We start from the raw sequence: 7,669 nt of genomic DNA, 5'->3' as shown, positions 1-7,669 counted from the left end.
AGGTCACGTGATATTTTTGGTCAATGATATTGCATAAAATGTTTTGAAAAAAAAATAAAAAAATTTTAAATCGAAAAATAATTGTTGTGTTAGAACCGCACAGGTCCAATTACCGTGTTTACAAAATATTTTTCAAAAATATTAATATTCATAAAAGTTATGAAACTTTAATTAATAATTTATGAAATCTTAAAACCTAAAATTTTGTATTTAATTAGACGCGCATTGGTCTAACTAACATTCAAGATAAAACATTTTGCGAAAATTTTCAGTAAAACAAAAGTTTGAGGTAATTTTTATTTTGGTTTTCATTAGGTCACGTGATATTTTTGACCAATGATATTGCATACAAATTCTTTGAAAAAAAATAAAAAATTTTAAATCGAAAAATAATTGTTGTGTTAGAACCGCACAGGTCCAATTACCGTGTTTACAAAATATTTTTCGAAAATATTAATATTCATAAAAGTTATGAAACTTTTATTAAAAATTTATGAAATCTCAAAACCTAAAATTTTGTATTTTATTAGACCCGCATTGGCCTAACTAACATTCAAGATAAAACATTTCGCGAAAATTTTCAGTAAAACAAAAGTTTGAGGTAATTTTTATTTTGGGTTTAATTAGGTCACGTGATATTTTTGGCTAATGATATTGCATACAAATTTTTTGAAAAAAAATAAAAAATTTTAAATCGAAAAATAATTGTTGTGTTAGAACCGCACAGGTTCAATTACCGTGTTTACAAAATATTTTTCAAAAATATTAATATTCATAAAAGTTATGAAACTTTTATTAAAAATTTATGAAATCTCAAAACCTAAAATTTTGTATTTTATTAGACGCGCATTGGCCTAACTAACATTCAAGATAAAACATTTCGCGAAAATTTTCAGTAAAACAAAAGTTTGAGGTAATTTTTATTTTGGGTTTAATCAGGTCACGTGATCTTTTTGGCCAATGATATTGCATACAAATTTTTTGAAAAAAAATAAAAAATTTTAAATCCAAAAATAATTGTTGTGTTAGAACCGCACAGGTCCAATTACCGTGTTTACAAAATATTTTTCAAAAATATTAATATTCATAAAATTTATGAAACTTTTATTAAAAATTTATGAAAACTCAAAACCTAAAATTTTGTATTTTATTAGACGCGCATTGGCCTAACTAACATTCAAGATAAAACATTTCGCGAAAATTTTCAGTAAAACAAAAGTTTGAGGTAATTTTTATTTTGGTTTTCATTAGGTCACGTGATATTTTTGGCCTATGATATTGCATACAAATTCTTTAAAAAAAAAAAAAAAATTTTAAATCGAAAAATAATTGTTGTGTTAGAACCGCACAGGTCCAATTACCGTGTTTACAAAATATTTTTCAAAAATATTAATATTCATAAAAGTTATGAAACTTTTATTAAAAATTTATGAAATCTCAAAACCTAAAATTTTGTATTTTATTAGACCCGCATTGGCCTAACTAACATTCAAGATAAAACATTTCGCGAAAATTTTCAGTAAAACAAAAGTTTGAGGTAATTTTTATTTTGGGTTTAATTAGGTCACGTGATATTTTTGGCTAATGATATTGCATACAAATTTTTTGAAAAAAAATAAAAAATTTTAAATCGAAAAATAATTGTTGTGTTAGAACCGCACAGGTTCAATTACCGTGTTTACAAAATATTTTTCAAAAATATTAATATTCATAAAATTTATGAAACTTTTATTAAAAATTTATGAAAACTCAAAACCTAAAATTTTGTATTTTATTAGACGCGCATTGGCCTAACTAACATTCAAGATAAAACATTTTGCGAAAATTTTCAGTAAAACAAAAGTTTGAGGTAATTTTTATTTTGGTTTTCATTAGGTCACGTGATATTTTTGGCCTATGATATTGCATACAAATTCTTTAAAAAAAAAAAAAAAATTTTAAATCGAAAAATAATTGTTGTGTTAGAACCGCACAGGTCCAATTGCCGTGTTTACAAAATATTTTTCAAAAATATTAATATTCATAAAAGTTATGAAACTTTTATTAAAAATTTATGAAATCTCAAAACCTAAAATTTTGTATTTTATTAGACGCGCATTGGCCTAACTAACATTCAAAATAAAACATTTTGCGAAAATTTTCAGTAAAACAAAAGTTTGAGGTAATTTTTATTTTGGTTTTCATTAGGTCACGTGATATTTTTGGCCTATGATATTGCATACAAATTCTTTAAAAAAAAAAAAAAAATTTTAAATCGAAAAATAATTGTTGTGTTAGAACCGCACAGGTCCAATTGCCGTGTTTACAAAATATTTTTCAAAAATATTAATATTCATAAAAGTTATGAAACTTTTATTAAAAATTTATGAAATCTCAAAACCTAAAATTTTGTATTTTATTAGACGCGCATTGGCCTAACTAACATTCAACATAAAACATTTCGCGAAAATTTTCAGTAAAACAAAAGTTTGAGGTAATTTTTATTTTGGGTTTAATTAGGTCACGTGATATTTTTGGTTAATGATATTGCATACAAATTCTTTAAAAAAAAATAAAAAATTTTAAATCAAAAAATAATTGTTGTGTTAAAACCGCACAGGTCCAATTACCGTGTTTACAAAATATTTTTTAAAAATATTAATATTCATAAAAGTTATGAAACTTTTATTAAAAATTTATGAAATCTCAAAACCTAAAATTTTGTGTTTTATTAGACGCGCTTTGGCCTAACTAACATTCAAGATAAAACATTTCGCGAAAATTTTCAGTAAAACAAAAGTTTGAGGTAATTTTTATTTTGGTTTTCATTAGGTCACGTGATATTTTTGGCCAATGATATTGCATAAAATGTTTTGAAAAAAAAATAAAAAAATTTTAAATCGAAAAATAATTGTTGTGTTAGAACCGCACAGGTCCAATTACCGTGTTTACAAAATATTTTTCAAAAATATTAAAATTCATAAAAGTTATGAAACTTTTATTAAAAATTTATGAAATTTCAAAACCTAAAATTTTGTATTCTATTAGACGCGCATTGGCCTAACTAACATTCAAGATAAAACATTTCGCGAAAATTTTCAGTAAAACAAAAGTTTGAGGTAATTTTTATTTTGGTTTTCATTAGGTCACGTGATATTTTTGGCCAATGATATTGCATACAAATTCTTTGAAAAAAAATAAAAAATTTTAAATCGGAAAATAATTGTTGTGTTAGAACCGCACAGGTCCAATTACCGTGTTTACAAAATATTTTTCGAAAATATTAATATTCATAAAAGTTATGAAACTTTTATTAAAAATTTATGAAATCTCAAAACCTAAAATTTTGTATTTTATTAGACCCGCATTGGCCTAACTAACATTCAAGATAAAACATTTCGCAAAAATTTTCAGTAAAACAAAAGTTTGAGGTAATTTTTATTTTGGGTTTAATTAGGTCACGTGATATTTTTGGCTAATGATATTGCATACAAATTTTTTGAAAAAAAATAAAAAATTTTAAATCGAAAAATAATTGTTGTGTTAGAACCGCACAGGTTCAATTACCGTGTTTACAAAATATTTTTCAAAAATATTAATATTCATAAAAGTTATGAAACTTTTATTAAAAATTTATGAAATCTCAAAACCTAAAATTTTGTATTTTATTAGACGCGCATTGGCCTAACTAACATTCAAGATAAAACATTTCGCGAAAATTTTCAGTAAAACAAAAGTTTGAGGTAATTTTTATTTTGGGTTTAATCAGGTCACGTGATCTTTTTGGCCAATGATATTGCATACAAATTTTTTGAAAAAAAATAAAAAATTTTAAATCGAAAAATAATTGTTGTGTTAGAACCGCACAGGTCCAATTACCGTGTTTACAAAATATTTTTCAAAAATATTAATATTCATAAAATTTATGAAACTTTTATTAAAAATTTATGAAAACTCAAAACCTAAAATTTTGTATTTTATTAGACGCGCATTGGCCTAACTAACATTCAAGATAAAACCTTTCGTGAAAATTTTCAGTAAAACAAAAGTTTGAGGTAATTTTTATTTTGGTTTTCATTAGGTCACGTGATATTTTTGGCCTATGATATTGCATACAAATTCTTTAAAAAAAAAAAAAAAATTTTAAATCGAAAAATAATTGTTGTGTTAGAACTGCACAGGTCCAATTACCGTGTTTACAAAATATTTTTCAAAAATATTAATATTCATAAAAGTTATGAAACTTTTATTAAAAATTTATGAAATCTCAAAACCTAAAATTTTGTATTTTATTAGACCCGCATTGGCCTAACTAACATTCAAGATAAAACATTTCGCGAAAATTTTCAGTAAAACAAAAGTTTGAGGTAATTTTTATTTTGGGTTTAATTAGGTCACGTGATATTTTTGGCCTATGATATTGCATACAAATTCTTTAAAAAAAAAAAAAAAATTTTAATTCGAAAAATAATTGTTGTGTTAGAACTGCACAGGTCCAATTACCGTGTTTACAAAATATTTTTCAAAAATATTAATATTCATAAAAGTTATGAAACTTTTATTAAAAATTTATGAAATCTCAAAACCTAAAATTTTGTATTTTATTAGACCCGCATTGGCCTAACTAACATTCAAGATAAAACATTTCGCGAAAATTTTCAGTAAAACAAAAGTTTGAGGTAATTTTTATTTTGGGTTTAATTAGGTCACGTGATATTTTTGGCTAATGATATTGCATACAAATTTTTTGAAAAAAAATAAAAAATTTTAAATCGAAAAATAATTGTTGTGTTAGAACCGCACAGGTTCAATTACCGTGTTTACAAAATATTTTTCAAAAATATTAATATTCATAAAATTTATGAAACTTTTATTAAAAATTTATGAAAACTCAAAACCTAAAATTTTGTATTTTATTAGACGCGCATTGGCCTAACTAACATTCAAGATAAAACATTTCGCGAAAATTTTCAGTAAAACAAAAGTTTGAGGTAATTTTTATTTTGGTTTTCATTAGGTCACGTGATATTTTTGGCCTATGATATTGCATACAAATTTTTTGAAAAAAAATAAAAAATTTTAAATCGAAAAATAATTGTTGTGTTAGAACCGCACAGGTCCAATTACCGTGTTTACAAAATATTTTTCAAAAATATTAATATTCATAAAAGTTATGAAACTTTTATTAAAAATTTATGAAATCTCAAAACCTAAAATTTTGTATTTTATTAGACCCGCATTGGCCTAACTAACATTCAAGATAAAACATTTCGCGAAAATTTTCAGTAAAACAAAAGTTTGAGGTAATTTTTATTTTGGGTTTAATTAGGTCACGTGATATTTTTGGCTAATGATATTGCATACAAATTTTTTGAAAAAAAATAAAAAATTTTAAATCGAAAAATAATTGTTGTGTTAGAACCGCACAGGTTCAATTACCGTGTTTACAAAATATTTTTCAAAAATATTAATATTCATAAATGTTATGAAACTTTTATTAAAAATTTATGAAATCTCAAAACCTAAAATTTTGTATTTTATTAGACGCGCATTGGCCTAACTAACATTCAAGATAAAACATTTCGCGAAAATTTTCAGTAAAACAAAAGTTTGAGGTAATTTTTATTTTGGGTTTAATCAGGTCACGTGATCTTTTTGGCCAATGATATTGCATACAAATTTTTTGAAAAAAAATAAAAAATTTTAAATCGAAAAATAATTGTTGTGTTAGAACCGCACAGGTCCAATTACCGTGTTTACAAAATATTTTTCAAAAATATTAATATTCATAAAATTTATGAAACTTTTATTAAAAATTTATGAAAACTCAAAACCTAAAATTTTGTATTTTATTAGACGCGCATTGGCCTAACTAACATTCAAAATAAAACATTTCGCGAAAATTTTCAGTAAAACAAAAGTTTGAGGTAATTTTTATTTTGGTTTTCATTAGGTCACGTGATATTTTTGGCCTATGATATTGCATACAAATTCTTTAAAAAAAAAAAAAAAATTTTAAATCGAAAAATAATTGTTGTGTTAGAACCGCACAGGTCCAATTGCCGTGTTTACAAAATATTTTTCAAAAATATTAATATTCATAAAAGTTATGAAACTTTTATTAAAAATTTATGAAATCTCAAAACCTAAAATTTTGTATTTTATTAGACGCGCATTGGCCTAACTAACATTCAAGATAAAACATTTCGCGAAAATTTTCAGTAAAACAAAAGTTTGAGGTAATTTTTATTTTGGGTTTAATTAGGTCACGTGATATTTTTGGCTAATGATATTGCATACAAATTCTTTAAAAAAAAATAAAAAATTTTAAATCAAAAAATAATTGTTGTGTTAGAACCGCACAGGTCCAATTACCGTGTTTACAAAATATTTTTTAAAAATATTAATATTCATAAAAGTTATGAAACTTTTATTAAAAATTTATGAAATCTCAAAACCTAAAATTTTGTGTTTTATTAGACGCGCTTTGGCCTAACTAACATTCAAGATAAAACATTTCGCGAAAATTTTCAGTAAAACAAAAGTTTGAGGTAATTTTTATTTTGGTTTTCATTAGGTCACGTGATATTTTTGGCCAATGATATTGCATAAAATGTTTTGAAAAAAAAATAAAAAAATTTTAAATCGAAAAATAATTGTTGTGTTAGAACCGCACAGGTCCAATTACCGTGTTTACAAAATATTTTTCAAAAATATTAATATTCATAAAAGTTATGAAACTTTTATTAAAAATTTATGAAATTTCAAAACCTAAAATTTTGTATTCTATTAGACGCGCATTGGCCTAACTAACATTCAAGATAAAACATTTCGCGAAAATTTTCAGTAAAACAAAAGTTTGAGGTAATTTTTATTTTGGGTTTAATTAGGTCACGTGATCTTTTTGGCCAATGATATTGCATACAAAATTTTTTTAAAAAAATAAAAAATTTCAAATCGAAAAATAATTGTTGTGTTAGAACCGCACAGGTCCAATTACCGTGTTTACAAAATATTTTTCAAAAATATTAATATTCATAAAAGTTATGAAACTTTTATTAAAAATTTATGAAATTTCAAAACCTAAAATTTTGTATTCTATTTGACGCGCATTGGTCTAACTAACATTCAAGATAAAACATTTTGCGAAAATTTTCAGTAAAACAAAAGTTTGAGGTAATTTTTATTTTGGGTTTAATTAGGTCACGTGATCTTTTTGGCCAATGATATTGCATACAAAATTCTTTAAAAAAATAAAAAAATTTAAATCGAAAAATAATTGTTGTGTTAGAACCGCACAGGTCCAGTTACCGTGTTTACAAAATATTTTTCAAAAATATTAATATTCATAAAAGTTATGAAACTTTTATTAAAAATTTATGAAATCTCAAAACCTAAAATTTTGTATTTTATTAGACGTGCATTGGCCTAACTAACATTCAAGATAAAACATTTCGCGAAAATTTTCAGTAAAACAAAAGTTTGAGGTAATTTTTATTTTGGTTTTCATTAGGTCACGTGATATTTTTGGCCAATGATATTGCATAAAATGTTTTGAAAAAAAAATAAAAAAATTTTAAATCGAAAAATAATTGTTGTGTTAGAACCGCACAGGTCCAATTACCGTGTTTACAAAATATTTTTCAAAAATATTAATATTCATAAAAGTTATGAAACTTTTATTAAAAAT

This window comes from Corella eumyota, chromosome 3 (assembly GCF_963082875.1).
Source record: "Corella eumyota chromosome 3, kaCorEumy4.1, whole genome shotgun sequence".
In the NCBI taxonomy this organism is placed as follows: domain Eukaryota; kingdom Metazoa; phylum Chordata; class Ascidiacea; order Phlebobranchia; family Corellidae; genus Corella; species Corella eumyota.
This window is presented reverse-complemented; position numbering follows the sequence as displayed.